This window comes from Erythrolamprus reginae, chromosome 1 (assembly GCF_031021105.1).
Source record: "Erythrolamprus reginae isolate rEryReg1 chromosome 1, rEryReg1.hap1, whole genome shotgun sequence".
In the NCBI taxonomy this organism is placed as follows: Eukaryota; Metazoa; Chordata; class Lepidosauria; order Squamata; family Dipsadidae; genus Erythrolamprus; species Erythrolamprus reginae.
Window position 1 is genome coordinate 236,301,493 of NC_091950.1, and position 18,006 is coordinate 236,319,498.

Below are 18,006 nucleotides of genomic sequence, written 5' to 3' on the forward strand. Positions count from 1 at the left end.
TTTACTTACTATTTACGTAATTACTTGTTACTTATTTATCATTCTATAGTGCTTTGTGAAATCTTCCTTCCCAAAAGGACTGTTTATAATTGTGATTGTTATGTTTGTGTGAATTTTTTTTTTTTAAAAAACCAGCAGGTATCTTCAGGACACTTCCCCTTCTGATCTGTATCATCACACCTAGTGAGCGGCGCAGAACTGCTCAGGGAGGTTTTGTGCTCAAGGATGCCTTCTTGCTTAGCCCTTGCTCTCCTCAGCCCAGCAGACTGACTACATTCTCAGCAGTTCTTCGCCACCTCTTAAACACACTTTTATGAGGATGGTAACGTCAAATCACTGTTGCTTAATTAACATGACGGCGAAGGCTCCCATCCAGCTGCACAATAGCTTCCCTGACCTTGCAGGAAGGATGCATGACTTCATTATGGAGTATATTGTTTCCTATAAACATATAAAACCTGCGCCAATAACAACCCCATCAGCTGAAATGAAGTTATCCGAGAACAGAATTAAACTCTCCATGACCCCTTTGCTCTACTCTGTAGACCCCTATTAATAATTTCTAATTTAATCAACAGGGGTAAATGTGCTCTATGCAACCCATGCCAGGCACTCTGCCAGGAAGGACCTATCACTGTCCCTCTCATTTATTCCACTCCAAAGCTCCTTCGTCAAAAGATGTATTTTTCACTGGAAGGCCACTGGTTGATTTCCTCTTTTGTTATCTTTTCAGGCAAAGTCATGTCCTTGTAACAGATAGACGGTTAGCTTTGTAAATAACCCTGGAGTGACTGATGGTGCTTTCGCCAGGGGAAGGCGACAAATCGCCGGGCATTATTCACGCCAGGCCTGCAAAGGCAGAGGTGCAGCTGACAAATTTATGACAGATACCAGCTCACCCCTTACACAAATATATGCTTTCCCGGCAAATTCATCACCAGTTTTTAATAGGGCCCAGATCGAATTTGTCAGCTGTCTGTCCCAGTATGTTGTTTCCCTTTAGGTTTCCATCAACGATTGCTAGCTGAAAGCATCTTTCAGCTGCTAAGCCTAGGAGAGATCAATGATGACATACCTATTGATGGCATTTTACCTTCAACTCTTTGGCCATTCATCATTTTAACAATGCTGATATGAGTCTCTGTGAGTGTCTTGAACTAGATGGAACATGATGGTAGTCTACATTCCTTCACCTCAGCCCTGCTTGCTAAGGATTTTTCATCCTTGCTCATTTCCTTGTTCGATCCTTTCATCAGAAGATGGTTACAGAGTAACAGAGTTGGAAGGGACCTACTCCAACCCCACCCACCCACCCTCAATCAAGCAGGAGTCCCTACACCATTTCCAACAAATGGCAGTCCAATTTCCTCTTGAAAGTCTCGATTGTTGGACCTCTTGCAACCACTGAAGGCAAACTATTCTACTGGATCTCTATCATAAATTTTCTCCTTATTTCCAGGTTGAATCTTTCTTTGGTCAGTTTCCATCCATTATTCCTTGTCTGACTTTATAGGTAGGTAAAGCACTTGTCAGAAAAGAAAAGGGCCTTAGAAGTGAATGTTTCTTACTGCTGGCTGGAGAATTCTGGGAGATGAAGTTCACACATCTTAAAGTTACTATGGTTAGGAAACACTAGACTAGAAACTAGATGTCTCTCCAATGTGGTATAGCTTTGTCTTTTTTTGTTTGGAACATGGGTAATTTTGTATGAGTTGGTGATTTTAAAACAAGTTGTTTCTCAACATTTCCTATCAGACATATACAACAGAAAATGAACTGCCATAGCCTTATTTCCAGATCTTGTCATAATTATTTAGGTCTACCTAAGAAAAGTTTGCATTGATTTTCAAAACCCTTTTCTTCCAGAACATGAGTTTGTAGTTATTAAAGAACACCAAATGTGGATCACATGCTATCTGAATGGGAAACCAGTTCAGAAAATGAACCGTGGAAGTTAAATTCCTTAAATCATGCAAACCTGTAACTTGGATCAATTTGGTGTTTGCTAACTAGCTGAAAAATAATGATAAATTTTGCTTATAATAGAACCTGATGTGCTTTATGGATATTTGTGCATGAACACAGGTATAATAAAATGTGCTGTTTGTAATGTTCAATTTTTCTTTAAAAATTTTTGCCTTTTAAAAAGCATCATTTGAGTGAATCGTAAAAGGGGAGGGAGGGAGGGAAGGAAGGAATGAGAAAAGAAAGGAGGAAATTCTCCCAAGGAGGATTATTAGTTGATTTTGATTAGTTTTAATTCTATGTGATTTGCCTAAGCAGATAAATGTAACAAAATTTGTTTCTACCAAAAAGTGATATCATGTCCTGGTCAGAACTTTTCAAAGACTTCCCAAACAAACATGGCACAAACCTCTAGTGGATTCTGGTGCCATGTATTGAAATGCATGAGGTTGCCTGGGGATTAAGATGTACCCAACATATGAAAAGCATCTAAGAAGCTGAAAAAATATCTCAATATGGTCACTGAATTTGGTCAGAGTTCTATGTCTATTCCACACAATCTAGTTAGAGCTGAATTGTGATATAATTATGCAGAACAGTCTATGACAGGGGTGTCAAACTCACAGTGTTATGGCATCATCACATAATGTATCAGGACTTCCCCCCCCTTCACTAAATTGGGCCAGCTTGTGACGCATCTGGCCGCAGTCCATGAGTTTGACAACTCTGGTCTATGATCTCTTTAAGGCCTTCCATCTATTGCAATGAATCTAGAATAAGCTTAGCCAGCTTTTAAAATGATAAATGGCACCTTTGTTTGACTATATGGAAATTGAGGGTTTGAGTCTGTTCACTGCCTCTTTTACCTAGATTTGCACTCAAAGCAAAGGATGGCACACAACTGAAATAATTTGGAGCAAGCAGTGAGAATACATAGCTTTGATCTAATTTGGAGCAAGCATTGAGAACACATAGTTCTGATCTAAAAATTAAGAAGGTTTTGTTGATGGAGATATTTCCTTGCTTTGGTTAGTACTTTTGTATTTTCTGCACTTGGATTTCTGTTATAGATCTAGGCCTCCACAAGTCAGAGGCCCAATGCCACCACCCAGGCCCCTTGTGCCACCACCCAGACCCCTAACTAAAAGCCTCAGCAATAACCTGAGCAAGGCCTCGATAGGCCTCACCACATGCTCCAAATCTTCAGCGAACAGACCGACGTCTATTCGCTTCAGGATCCAAGGAGGCAAGGAGGAGGTCCTGCTCAGACCGCCCTTAAATAGGGTGATCCAGGACCTCCCCTTAAGCTCAGAATGCAGCGCACCATCCTGGCGTGCTGCCAAAAGCCGAACTTCTGGTTTCACCGGAAACCGGAAGTTCGGAGCTCCACAGAGCTCAGAGCAGCATCCCCCTGCTCCGGGGCAATTTTGGCCGGTGGTTTAAGCCGCCGGCTGTGCACTTGTCTCTAAATCCCTTTACCTATAAACTGAAGTATGTTAACTTGTATGGTTCTTTCACCAATTTTCTATTTATCAATGCCTTCTTTTGCCAAGAAACTAAATGCCCACCTACCCTTTAAATGCATACTTTATAACACATTAATTTAAACATGATTTTTCTCAAACTTTAGTAGAATAAAGCATTCAGCTCTAGGAAAATCCATAAAATTTAAATACCTTTAAACCCATTAATACTGATGATGCTGAACACGTTCATCAACGCAATGGATTTCTGTCCATAAAACAATTTCTTTACCAAAATTCCTCATCCCCATAAGTGATAAGAACAGAATTCCACAAACATTGTTCATACAAATACTCTTTAACATGCCTATGCTTGCATTTATATAATAAAACCTAACCATGTTGGACTGTGTACACACTGGAAAAAGATGGGTTTTTTTAAATTTGGCTGGATCAAGCCATAACTAGTTTATTTGGCAAGGGGAAAGATAACCCATCAAATGAGATGCTATCAAAGCCAAATTACATGCACTTGGAGAAGATGGGGAAGAGATTCACTTCAAAACTTCCCTTGCTTTAAATTTGATGGTGAACAAATGCAAATTTATAATCTTTTATTTTTAGTAGTTTTAGTAGCTTAAAACTGAAGGAGCTTCTTGGATGAGAAATGAAATATTTTCAAAGGGGGAAAAAACTAAGAGTGTCGTTTAAAATTGTCTTGTCAAAATTAGAAAGTTTAATTCATTGTTCTATAAATGTACAGTTTACTCTTCCCAAGCTCCCAAAGTTACATAATTTCAAAAGCCAAAGACTGGGAATGTCTATGAAGTCCAATTACAACAACTGCTTTTAATAAATAAACTGAATGGAAAACCTTTTCTATTGTAATTTGATTAAAAATCACTTCTAAATTATTTAGCCACTCCATGGATATTTGCAAGAATGTGATTCAGGAGCAGGTTGGACTTCTGATTGAGCCTCCTGGCTTCACAAAGTGAGCTGAGTTCCTATTATATGTAACACGAGCTGTCCCTTGAAAGTGTTTAATAAAGACATGACACTTCTCACTGGAAGAGATGCCAGAGTTTTAAGACTTATGAGCCATATGCTTATGTCAAGACTATACACTTGGGGTCCGCTTGTTGACTTCAAAGAAAGCTTTGGGGTGCTTTGCAGATGGTCAGGCTATGCTTATAAGAGCCTGATGATTGCATTCTGATGATTTGGGGGGAATACTTGGCCAGCCTGATCCAATTCATCACCAGTCAGCCTCTCCAGCCCACCCTAGTGAGTTGGAAGCAGCAAAACTGAGGTAGCTCTCCATAAGCATGGTCTTTCTGATCTTTTGGAAACATATATTAGACTTAGGCCAAAGAAGGAAGTGAAAGATCCAGAGAACAATTTCTTTATGCTGGAAGCAAGGGTTCTGTCAGCCAGCGAAGAAGGGTGTGGAAAGCCTAAAGGCAGATGGTGGCCAGCCAATTTTATGAGTCATACTGTCTCAGCAGGGGCAGGACAGGGAGGGAGGAAATCTAGAGATGTAAGGATAGCAACAAGTGGGGGAAACCCACCTGGAAAAGTAAAAGCAGGAACTGTCACTCTTTCAGCAAGTTTTAGCAAATGCTCTTACTTTCCTGAGAGACTGAAGGTAGAAGAGGTTTTAAAGAATGGAGACTGAGAATGAATAAGAGGCAAAGATGGTTCCTTTCTCCAGGAATGTTCTCATTAACTGTGATTCTTTGCAATAGTTCAACAGCTGGCCTGTGTGTTGCCTTCTGCAGATGAATCAGACAAGTCAGATGTGCAGCTGTGCATATTGAGCACATAGGGATATGATTAGCTATTTGCTGGCCAGAAAGGAGCAGGCTGCATCTGGTGGAGTGGCATGGGGTGAAAGTCCCAGAGTAGCCTCTGGAGTCATTCATCTTCTACAAGAGGCTGAGCTGCCTTAGAACCAGAGCTGTTCCTCAAATCTGTCATATTTTTGTTATAAATACATCCACTAGTACTACTAAAAGAAAAAGCCTAAGAAACAGCTGAAGTATAAAGCTCTACTCCATGACTACGGAGGAAATGAATCTGCTCAGGACACTAAAGCAAAATGTCATCTGGAAATAAATAGCAAGAACACTTAGACTTATTTACTGCTTTACAGCCCTCTCTAAGCAGTTTATAGAGTCAGTTTATAGACTCCAAAAATTGGGTCTTCATTTTACCTACCTAGGAAGGATGGAAAACTGAGTCAACCTTGATTTGAACTGCCAACTTGCAGGCAGCTGGCAGGCAGCATAAGTAGCTTGCAAGAACTGCACTCTAACCACTGTGCCACCATGGCTCTAAATGGCTTCTCTTTCCAAGGAAATCAAGTATTTTACAATGAATATGGTTATCACTGTAATAACTGGAACTCACGTATAAATCAGGCCGTTTATTATAAGAACTCGTGCCAGAGCAGGCAGATACACACACTTAAGGTTACAGCAGAAAGCATAACATTTATACAGCAGACAGGCTGAGGAGCCAACCAATACAAAACAGAATAATCTCCCGCCTGCATTGTTACTTAGTAAGCGCGGCCAATCAGCACCTTGGAGAAGGCGCCAATCCCCGCGGCTTTCCCTGCTGCTGGTCGTCAGGCAGATATAACACTCCTTTCTTCTTGGTTGGAGCAAACGTAATCCTTCAGGTAGGCGGGTTTTTTTGAAATCCTGCTGGAGCGTCTGAGCTCTTCCTGAGACTCCGGCTTGGCTTCTAACTCTGTCAATCTTTCCCTTAACTCCCTGCGTGGAGAAGCCACTCCTGAACAGATACCTGGGGCCGGACTTCCCAGTCCCCTAGCTGGGGCTGGTAACGGAAACACCTCCCTTTCCAGCAATCCTTCCCCGCACTCAGTGACTTCCTGATCTCTTGCCCTGTCCAACCTGATTTGGTCCAAGTGCCTCCTCCAAACCCTGCCATCCCTTAATATTGTTTCAAAGGAACGAGGCCCCAATGCTCTACTTATTGTTGCCCGCTTCCAGTTCTGCCCCCCTGAGTATGCCCGCACATACACCCTGTCACCAACCTCTATTTTCCTTCCCGCTGGATCTGGCCACTGTGCGGCAGGGGCATATAAGGGATGTAACCTGTCCAGGGTAATCCTCAGTTTCCTGCCCATTAACAATTCGGCCGGAGTCTTACCAGTCGCCACACATGGCGTGGAGTGCTGAGCCATTAGCAACTCTGTGATTCTCTGGTGCCATGACCCGTGTGGCATCCTTTTGAGGGCATCCTTGGTAGAGCGTACCATGCGTTCCGCCTGCCCATTTCCGGCGGGATGCCAAGGCGATGCCAGGGCATGTCTGATGCCCACAGCTGCCAAAAACGACTCAAAAGCCACAGAAGTGAATTGAGGGCCATTGTCCGAGACAAGTATGTCAGGGAACCCATGAGACGCAAATAATGATTCCAAAACTGTCACAATAGCCATAGACTGAGTAGACCTCAAGCGGGCCACCTCTAACCACTTAGAGTGGGCATCCACGACTATTAAAAAATTCTCGCCCATAAAAGGACCGGCCAGATCAATGTGTAGCCTTGCCCATGGCCCCGCAGGTGGCTCCCAACACAACGATTCCGCTCGGGGGGGAAGAGACCTACTCTCTTGGCACACCTGACAAGCTGCCACCCGCTGTTCTATCTCCTTATCCATGCCAGGCCACCAGACATAGTCTCTAGCAAGCCCTTTCATACGGACAATGCCGGGATGTCCTTTATGTAACACAGATAGGACATGTGCACGTTGCTTGGGGGGAATCACTACTCTACTACCACGGAGCACACAACCCCTTTCCACTGACAGCTCTAGTTTGCTACGAAAATATAGGGCACATTCTTCCCCAGGAGAAGAGGCAGGCCAGCCCCGGAGAATCCACTGCTTAATCCTAGACAAAACTGAATCTTTTCCCGTCTCCCTGGCTACCTCCGGAGCTGCCAATAAAACAGGCTCATTCCCAATGGCCAAAACCGTGCTGGCTGGAGCAGGATCTGACAGGAGCTCCGTAAGGGGACATCTACTCAACGCATCCGCGTGTGCAATGTGGCGGCCCGGCCGGTAAGTCAACGTATAACAATAATTGGCTAAAAATATTATCCAGCGCGACATGCGCGGAGACAGCACAATCGGACTCTGCCTATTCCCAGCTAGTAACCCTAACAGAGGCTGATGGTCCGTGACGAGCTCAAAGTGCCGGCCATACAGATAGTTGTGGAATTTCCGCACCCCCGCGATCAGAGCCAAAGCCTCCTTATCGATATGCCCATAATTCCGTTCTGCCTTAGCTAGAGTGCGGGAGAAAAATGCCAATGGAGCCTCCTTCCCATCTGGCAACTTGTGGCTCAGCACCGCCCCCACGCCGAACTGTGAAGCATCGCATGTAAGAATTAAAGGCAACGTTGGGGAATACTGGGCAAGTACACTGTTGGAAGTCAGAATTTCTTTTACCGCCAAGAATGCCGACTCTTCACGCCTCCCCCAATGCCAAACAGCCTCCTTATCCAGCAACCTATGGAGCGGCTCAGCGATCGATGCCTTGTGAGGCAAAAATACGGCATAAAAATTTAATAAACCTAAAAATGCTTGCAGCTCTTGTTTTGACTGTGGTCTCGGCGCCTCCTTAATTGCCCTAGTCTTATCCCCTGTGGGGTGGATTCCCTCAGCATCTACTGTGAAACCTAAAAATTCCACACTCGGGACCCCATAAACACACTTTTTTGCCTTTAACTTGAGTCCAGCATCTCTAAACTTAGACAGTACCTGTCTAGTTCTCATTTCCAACTCCTCCGCCGTCCCCCCAGAAACCAATACATCATCGAAATAGGGGACAGTTCCCCCAATTCCGTAAAGCAACCGCTCCATGAGCCCCTGGAAAATTCCAGGGGCAATAGACACCCCGAATTGAAGTCGGTTGCACTTAAACACCCCCCGGTGAGTAATTATCGATTGCGCCTCAGCAGTTTGGGGGTCCACAGGCAGCTGCTGGTACGCTTGCGTTAAATCCAGCCTCGCGAACAACCTGCCCTTTCCTAGTGAGTGGAGCAGCTGCTGCACCACTGGCAGGGGGTAGGAATGATGAGCAAGCGCCCGGTTGATAGAACATTTATAATCGCCACACAAGCGAATTCCCCCATCCCCCTTGACCGCAATTACCACTGGGGTTTCCCATTTCGCCTGGTCAATAGGTTCTAAAACGCCTTGGCTAATTAATCTGTCCAATTCTTCGTCCACTTTGGGCCTCAGAGGAATGGGTACACGGCGGGGTTTAAGTCGGACAGCTGGGACATTAGGGTCTAAGCTAAAAGAAATCAATGAGCCCTTGTAACAGCCCAGGCTGGAATCGAACACCGAGGGAAATTCCTTGGCCCACCTGTCAAAACCCGTCTCCTCCCTCACTGCATTCACTCCCGTAACAGATAACCCCAGGGCAGTAAACCAGTCCAATCCCAGCAAATTGGCAAAAGGCCCATTCACGATAATTAAAGGCAATTTGCCTGTAAAAGCCTTAAATTGAACAGTAAAGGTACCCTCCCCCACAACAGGAATCTGAGTTCCCTGATAGTCCTTGAGGTTGAGCTGACACGGCCGAAGTTGAGACTTCCTTAGCGCGGGAAAACATCGCTTCGCCGTCGACCAGGACACCAGGGATCGGGCGGATCCAGTGTCGACTTGCATCGGGCAAACAGTGTGGCCCAGGCGCACAATCACGGAAATCTTGTCCACCGAGGAGGACGTCTTTCGCACGTACGCTGTAGTCGAACGCGGAGAAGTATAAATAGCATTGCAGTCTTCCCGGCGAGAATACGAGGACCGTCTCTGCCACCGAGAGCCTGAGTTAGAATAGTCTTTTTGCTCCCTCTGAGCCGGCGGAGGAGATCTGCGGGACCGGCAAACCTTAGCGATATGCCCTTTCGCACCACAGCGCCAGCAAGAAGCGCCACGGAAAGAGCAATTTACTCTGAGATGCCCCCCCCCGCACCCACGGCAAGGAGACAGTGGGGCCCGGGGCCGGGTGGCAGGCTGCTCCCATCCACGACTCGCAGTCAACCGACAAACTTCCTCCTCAGTAGGCGCCGATGCCCCCTCTGCTTCTGCAGGCATCCCTGGCTTGTCTGGTGAAGGGCTACTTGGCAAGGTGACATTAACTGAGGAGTCCATGGCTGCCACGGATTGTGTGGACAACTCAAATGCCCTGGCCTCTGACAAAGCTGTGTGAAATGATAAATCCTGGATGGCCAATAAACGCCGCTTGAGGCGACCATCTCTTATGCCAAATACCAGTCGATCAAGGAGGTAATCGTTCAAATCCAAAAACTCACAGTAAAGAGCCGCCCTGCGTAAGGCAGCTACATAGTCATTTATCGATTCCCCCTCACCTTGATTCCTCTGGTAGAATTTATACCTTCGAGCACAACGGGAGGGAGCAGGGGCATAATGATCCTGAAGAGTTTTAAGAAATTCGTCCCAGGGCACATTGTTAATGGAAACCGGGGCAAACAAAGCTCGAGCTGTCTCGAACATTTCCGTGCCGCAAAATCCGAGGAAATAAGCCCTCTTACGGTCACCAGAAATCTCTGAAAATCCATTTGCAATTAGAAAACAGTCAAACCTGGCCACGTATGAGTCCCAGGTCTCCCCTTGTGGATCAAAGGGGGGAAAAGATACGTGGGTAGACATTGTGGTAAATATAGTTACCCACAATAGTAGGAATCCTCGTCGCCAAATGTAATAACTGGAACTCACGTATAAATCAGGCCGTTTATTATAAGAACTCGTGCCAGAGCAGGCAGATACACACACTTAAGGTTACAGCAGAAAGCATAACATTTATACAGCAGACAGGCTGAGGAGCCAACCAATACAAAACAGAATAATTTCCCGCCTGCATTGTTACTTAGTAAGCGCGGCCAATCAGCACCTTGGAGAAGGCGCCAATCCCCGCGGCTTTCCCTGCTGCCGGTCGTCAGGCAGATATAACAATCACCATGTTATCCTGTTAAAGCCACTCATTCCTTCTTCATAAGATCCCCCTTCAAGCACTATTGGAAGGCGGGCAGGTGGGAAAGAAGGAAGGAAGGAAGGAAGGAAGGAAGGAAGGAAGGAAGGAAGGAAGGAAGGAAGGAAGGAAGGAAGGAATAGACAAAGGGGAGGAGAAGCAATGAGCCCTTTGGCCAGTTGATTCAGAAAGAATTAGTCACTTTTATCTTGTATATAAAATGTCAATAGAGAGCTAGTTTTGTCCAGTAGTTAAGACTCCAAGCTAGAAACCAGAAAACTCTAAACCTACTTTAGGCTGAGTAGGTGATTTTGTACCAGTCATTCTATCCAAGGCTTAGGAAGAAGAAGACAAGAGCAAGTCGTTTGTGGAATCTTGCCAGGAAAACTTCACTGACTAGTCCAGGTAGTTGCCTTGTGTCAACACTGACTTGAAGTCAAAATAGAAAAAGAAAAAAGAATATGGCAATGGCACTTACATTTTTGAAACCTACGACATTTCTTTCTCAGACCAGGTAAATGCGTAAACCTATTTCCAACTATTCCAACAGCTAGCTCCATTTTAGTTGAATTTACATTCATTTCCCCCCCCTGATTGACATAACTGAATCTGGGTCAAGAAAACATGGAGGTGCTCAAAGGTGTTGTTCAAAAGGCAACTGGATAGTCCAGAACTGAAGAAGCTTCTTGGATGACAAGTGAAAACTTTTCACAGAAAATAAGAAAGTCCAGTTGCTTTTTGAAGAAAAAAACCATATTTGGGACAACTGTGACCTTGATGACTCAGAAACGCCATAGATACTGACTCATAGAGGTGTTGGGTGGCTTCCTATAACTGAGGCAATGCAAAATGTGTAATTCATTAATGCACCAGAGAGTTTGTTTATTTATTTAACCAGCTAGCATAACCTGCTGTTTCCTGAGGACAAACAGATCAACAGACAAATGATTTGTAAAGGGAATGGGGGAGCTGTATTAATTCTGCCAGGCTCAGGACACTATTAATGAAGTAACAGCCTCATGACCAATTGACAAATGTCCAGGTCACTACTGTAAGTTAACACCGTGACTGCCAGGAAAGAAACAAGCCTTAATAGCTATAAATATTTAATTATATAGGAGATGAATAATAAATTAGCCAGAACATCCTAATAACATAAACTTACAAGGAAGTCTACCACAGACTGTGAACAATATGGCAAATACCATTAAAGCAGGAATGTGCAATTGTTTGTCTTCGTCTTTTGCTTTTTTTTTCTTTTACAAATTCAAACTCAGATGGTATCCCCATACAGAGAAACACACACCTTATTCTGTATTCATTCTGGATACAAACCATTAAGTCAGAGGTCTAAGGAGGCTTGAGCCATCTGCGTTGTACCATCTTAAAACCGTAATTTCTCAAATCTATTTCCCAGTAACCAAGCCAATATCCATTAATACTGCTGGCAAATTAAATGACACTGCCTTTGTCCTTTCTGTGTATCTGGAGGCTGAAGGAGTTTGGATGGGGAAACAGCAGGCTTCAGCTCAACCGTGGCATGATTGACTATCTCTGGGTTTTGGGACCTTCTGGTTCCAGAGATTTATCATCTCTTATTCTGGATGAGGCGGCCCTGTCCACAATCTGGGGGTTCTCCTGGACTCCCAACTCCCACTCAAAGAACAGGTGGTAGCCTTGGCCAGTAAGGCCTTTGCACAGTTGTGTGTTGTGCTCCAGTTGCACCCTACCCTAGGAATTGCACTAGAAGATTATGCTCTCCCACGCTCATGTCCTAGCTACCTCCTGAATGGACTACTGTAATATCCTGCACAGGGAGTTGCCTTTCAAAAGCATCCAGAAGCTACACCTGGTCAAAAGGCAGAAATTTAGGCAATTATACACACTCCTTGAGCAGCATGTTATACTTCTTATCCATGAGCATCATTGGCTACAAAGTGCTTTTGGGTGCAAATCAAGGTGCTAGCAATGATCTTACCCAATGTGGTATGGGATAAGTCTATTTGAGAAGCTTTCGCTCCCTGTTTATATCTACCTGAGCCATCAGTTCCACCAGAAAAGGTATAGTGTTTGTTTGTTTGTTCGTTCGTTCGTTCGTTTATGTATTTATTTGTTTGTTTGTTTGATTGATTGATTTTTATGCCACCCTTCTCCTTATACTCAGGGTGGCTTACAACATATTAGCAATAGCACTTTTTAACTGAGCCAGCATATTGCCCCCACAATCGGGGTCCTCATTTTACCCACCTCAGCAGTGTGACTCTCTTCCACTAAGCATGTTGTATGATGAGACCCTTTTCTGACATGGCACTGGCCATTTGAAACCTCATTCCCCTGGAGCTTTAGAAAAGGCCTGAAGAGTGAACTGTGCCTTTGTGCCTTTATTTATTCTTTATTAATTATTCTTTATTAATTGGATTTCTAATTGGTGATATTGTTGATTCCTCTTGTTTTAGGTCTCTTTCATTGACACATTTTATCAAGTGGGATCCATTCTATCACTGCCTTAGTACACCTGCCATCAGTTCTTTTTGCTATGCAACCAGCCCATTTCCATTTCAATTCTTTTACTCTCTTGATGATATCATATACTTTTGTTTATTCTCTGATCCATGTGCAGGTCTTTCTATCTTGTTATTTATTTATTTATTTATTTTTATTTATTTATTATGTCCAATACAAATTGAAAGTTAAGGAGAATAAAAACGTGTAGTAGTAAATATCAGGGAAGGGTTAGAAGAAGAGATATGAGAATAGAATACATCGATAAAGAGTACAGGAAGGATATATGAATGGCAGAACATATATATATATATATAATATAGGAGAGACAATTGGACAGGGGACGGAAGGCACACTAGTGCACTTATGCTCATCCCTTGTCTTGTGATACTGAGCATGCATCTTTCCATGGCTCTTTGTGCCACTCATATCTATTGTATCAATTGTGAGGCTAGTGTCCACATTTCTCTGGCATATGCTGAAACATGTAGCACACACTTGATCAAATAAACCAATGTTATATTCTTTCCTTTTACTTTTAACAATCTTAGTCCCTTTTTCTTCAAATAATGTCCTAGAGTACTTCAAATAATAGCCAGTAAAAACTATTTTTTTCATTTTTGTTTTCCACAAAATTTGTCACAAAATTATTCAAAGCTTTAAAAAGCTTTTTTTTTTTGAAAACCCAATATAGGAAGGTGATCTAAGTCATTTTTGTTCATTGTTATTTGTATATTCCTTTTAATTATTAAGACATTAGCTAATTACTTTTTTATGTCTAATGGATGATTTTTCCATACTATACTTTTAGCCAATCATTTTCAATTACACTTTTAGATCAGTCTCAGTCTTATCTGGTAAAAGTTGTAAAACACAATCAGTCTATAATGGTTGATACTCTCAAAATTAGCTTCGGTACACATTGCAGGGGTGAAATGCTTCCAGTTCACTCATGCCTGTTGGTCATCAGAGAGCCGATTGCGAAGGCAGTGTGAGGCTCTGCCCACTTGCCTGGATGCCACGATTTGGGTTCTTTTACCATCTGCACTTGCACAGAACACTTTGTGCATCCACAGAGGGTAAAAAACCCAAATGGCAGTATCTAGGTGGGTGGGCAAAGCCACATGCTGCCTTCACGACTAGCTCTCCAATGGCCAACAGGTACAAGCGAACCAGGAGCATTTCACTCCTGATCCATTGTTCAAAAATATTATTCAATATATTGAATGTTAAAACAGTTTTGCTCCAGTCTGTATTGGTAAATCAAATTTAGTGTTCTTCTTCTTTAATTGTAATCTTAGTTCCTTCTAGTACTCAACCTTTAAAGTTCCATCCCATCCTATCATTTTTTAAAGAATTAAAAACAAAACCATCTTATCACATGAAGGGTACATATAATTAATTTCTAAAACATTTTTTTTCAAATTTACCTCAACCTTAGCTAAGTGATTAGAAAAGAAAGTACCGTATTTTTTGGAGTATAACACGTACTGGAGTATAAGATGCACCTTAATTTGGGGGAGATGAAAATAGGTGGGGGGGGGAATCTGCTTACCAGATATTCATCTGGCTAGCATCCTTAGTCTGGTCAGTTTCAGCACATTATTTTATCCCCTGGTTAGAGCTTTAAAAAAATCTTATTTGGAGAGAGTAACAATGGAAGAGTTTGCAAGCCAGTAACAGCTGGGAACATTCTTAGAACCTGGTTAGGACTGGAAAGAAAAATTCTGAGCAGGTAGAGCAATGGCTTGGAAAACATTGTTCATAGAGAATAACAATGAAAGATCTTGCAAGATGGTAAGAGCTGGGAACATTGTTAGCACCTGGTTAGGGCTGGAAAGAAACTTTCCGAGCAAGTAGAACAATAGAAAAACCTACAAATACAGGATTTGGAAAACATTATTCACAGAGATTAACAGTGAAAGAGCTTGCAAACAGGTAAGAGCTGGAAACATCATTGGCACCTGGTTAGGACTGGAAAGAAATATTTGGAGCAAGTTAGAGCAATGACAAAAACCTACAAAGACAGGGCTTGGAAAACATTCTTAGCAGAGAGTAACAATGAGAGCTTGCAAGTGGTAAGAGCTGGGAATATCGTTAGCACCTGGTTCGGGCTGCAAAGAAACTTACTTGGAGTAAGTTAGAGTAATGAAAAAAAATCTGCAAAGACTTAGAGCTTGGAAAACATTCTTTGAAGACAGTAACAATGAAAGAACCTGCAAGATAAGAGCTGGGAAGATAGTTAGCACCTAGTTAGGGCTGGAGAAAAAGATTAGAAAAAAGCTGCATTCAGAGTATAAGACATACCTGAATTTTCAGCCTCTTTTAGGGAGGAAAAAGGTATGTCTTATACTACGAAAAATACGGTGAGCAAACCTAGTGTTAAAGATGCAGAATATTTCAGCCAGATGAGATTCCCTTGTCTCCCAGAATTAAAATCACAGGAAATCACTTTCTTGCAGTCACCTCATGAAGAACAGCTGTATGAAATACTTATGGATAATCTCATTTTCTTGCATAACTATTCCACCACAGCATAGATTTACATTTGATTAAGTATGTAAAAGAGTACACTTTTAACTACAAAAAACTATGTTCAATTTGCAGAGTACAAGTCCCATTGAACATCTGTGACTAAACTTGTTTGCGCTTGTACTGTCAGCCATTTTGTTTACTTAAGATATAGTGCAGAAGTGCCTGTTAAGTAACATATATACCTTTTTATAAAACTAATGAACACCTGTGAGTAGACTTGTTTATACTTGTACTATCAGCCATTTTGTTCACTTGGGACACAGCATGGAGATGCCTATTAAATAGCATATTTTTATAAAAGTAATGAAAATGTTTTATGCGCACAGGTGAATTCAATCAGCCAACTTTCACAGAGATTATTCTTGAAGTCATATCAAGTACAGAAAAAAAATCTAAAATGAAATTCTCCTATAAGTCATGGCAATGTTTGTGGTCATGTTATATAAATCACAATTTTAAATCATGAGCTGCAGATCTTACCCCAGGATGGAAACTTCCTGGGACAAAGAAGGTAGCAGCCAAAGCAAGGTTTGAAGCTCTACTTAGACAGGAGGACTCAAAACAAAGCAGGGATGGGCGGGCAATAACCAATTTTTAAAAAGTATTTGGTATGATTTAAATCACTGGTTTACATTTTACAGGGCAAAGAAAATGTCCCTAGAACTTTTAAAAACCCTAAAGAGATTTTTTTAAAAATAATTATGTGTCACAAAGACATTGCTGACTCTTAAGAGATCATGTAGATTTTCTCTGTGACAATTGGTTCCTAATCTAGTCCCCTAGATCTTACAACAGTTCACCTTGTTAATGGTCACCCTCTTTTCTTTCCTTCTACATTTCCCAGTATTAGAACATTCCCCAGAAAGTTATGTCTCTTCATAAGTCATCCAAAGTAGGATAATTTGAGCTTGGTGATTCATGTGTCAAGTGAGATCAGAGCCGATTTGTTTGAGGATCTATGGGTTTGTTTTCTTGGCTGTCTATGATATTCTCAAGTCCAGAATTGAAAAGTATCAATACTCTTTGTACCCTTCTTTTTCTAAGTTCAACTGCTTCCATAAAGGGTCAAAGTAAATAGAAAAATAGTATTTCCCCCCCAATAAATGCATGTCAAAGTCTATATAAGCCAGAAATACATACATTGGTCATATGTTCCTAAGGAAAATCTTACTGATACAAATCCTTTGCTAGCGTACAGAAATAAAATACCATAGAGAGAGAAAGAGGCCTCAGAGACAAAAGCTGACAAAACAAGTGCAATGTTATTTTTATTCTTCAAAGCAGTGACCTTTTAGGGCAATGTCTCTGTTAGCTTGGCATTCATTTCTCTATTGCTAAGAAATGTTAACTTTCCCCAATTAGGCTGATTTGATAGACAAGTGTTCATTGCCAACCTTAAGTCAAAATTCAGAGTGTTAAGAACAGAACTGAATTCCAATATTCTGTTCACACATGTGAGAGCAAAACAAAGGCAAGTGGCTGGCCTGATCAAGGAACTGAGAGATGAGGAAACAAACAAAGCCCAAAGCAATGTTGGACTTCCCTTTCCAAAACAGGTGTGAATAATTGAGAGCTGAACGATGAGGTACTGATGGTTTAACCCCTCAGGACAATATTGAAACCATTCAGTCCCTCTTTCAGCTTCCTTCAGCTATGAAAGCAAACTGGGGGAGAAAATGGGGAGATTAAAATTCCTTCTTTTTTCATTTTTTTAAATTTAATATTTTTATTGATTTTTATAATATAAAACACACACACAACATATTACATATAACATGTGCTCAGTGATCCCACCACCAGACAATCAATCACACCCCACCACCAGTTGGGGGCATTTATTGTATGAATCATTTAAACCCAAGAGTGAAATATTTCTTTACATATTATAGAGTGATTACAACTTGTTTCTTATAGCTTGGTCTCAGATCCTACTTGCCATATATCGTCTTACCTTGTCCCATCGCCCCATCAGCTGTTGCAAATCAGTTTCATTAATCGAATTCATCCTTTTATCCATAATCTCAAATTGAATGTGGTCCACCATATAGCAATACCAATTTTGCATTGTCCATTTTGTTGCATCTTTCCACCCCAAGACTATTACCGCCTGAGCGCTTTCTATTGCTGCTTGTTTTATTTCTCTGTATTCTCCCATCTCACTACTTTTTACTAATACTGCCATTTCCTTAGTAATCGTCTATTTTATATTTAATATCCTATTAATATCCTCTTGCACTTTTTGCCAAATGTTCTGTACCACTGGACATTCCCAGAGCATATGCATAAACACTCCTTTATCTTGGCACCCATGCCAACAGATGCCTTTAACGTTCTGCTGAAAGTGTGCAAGTTGAACGGGTGTGTAATACCACTTATGTAATATTTTCCTTCTCACTTCCCTAACTCTTGTATTCTTGATTTTCCTTATATTCTCTACTGTATTTTCCATCTCTTGCACCCCTACTTGTATTTCATTTTGCCACCATTTAGTCAATCCTTGGATCACATCC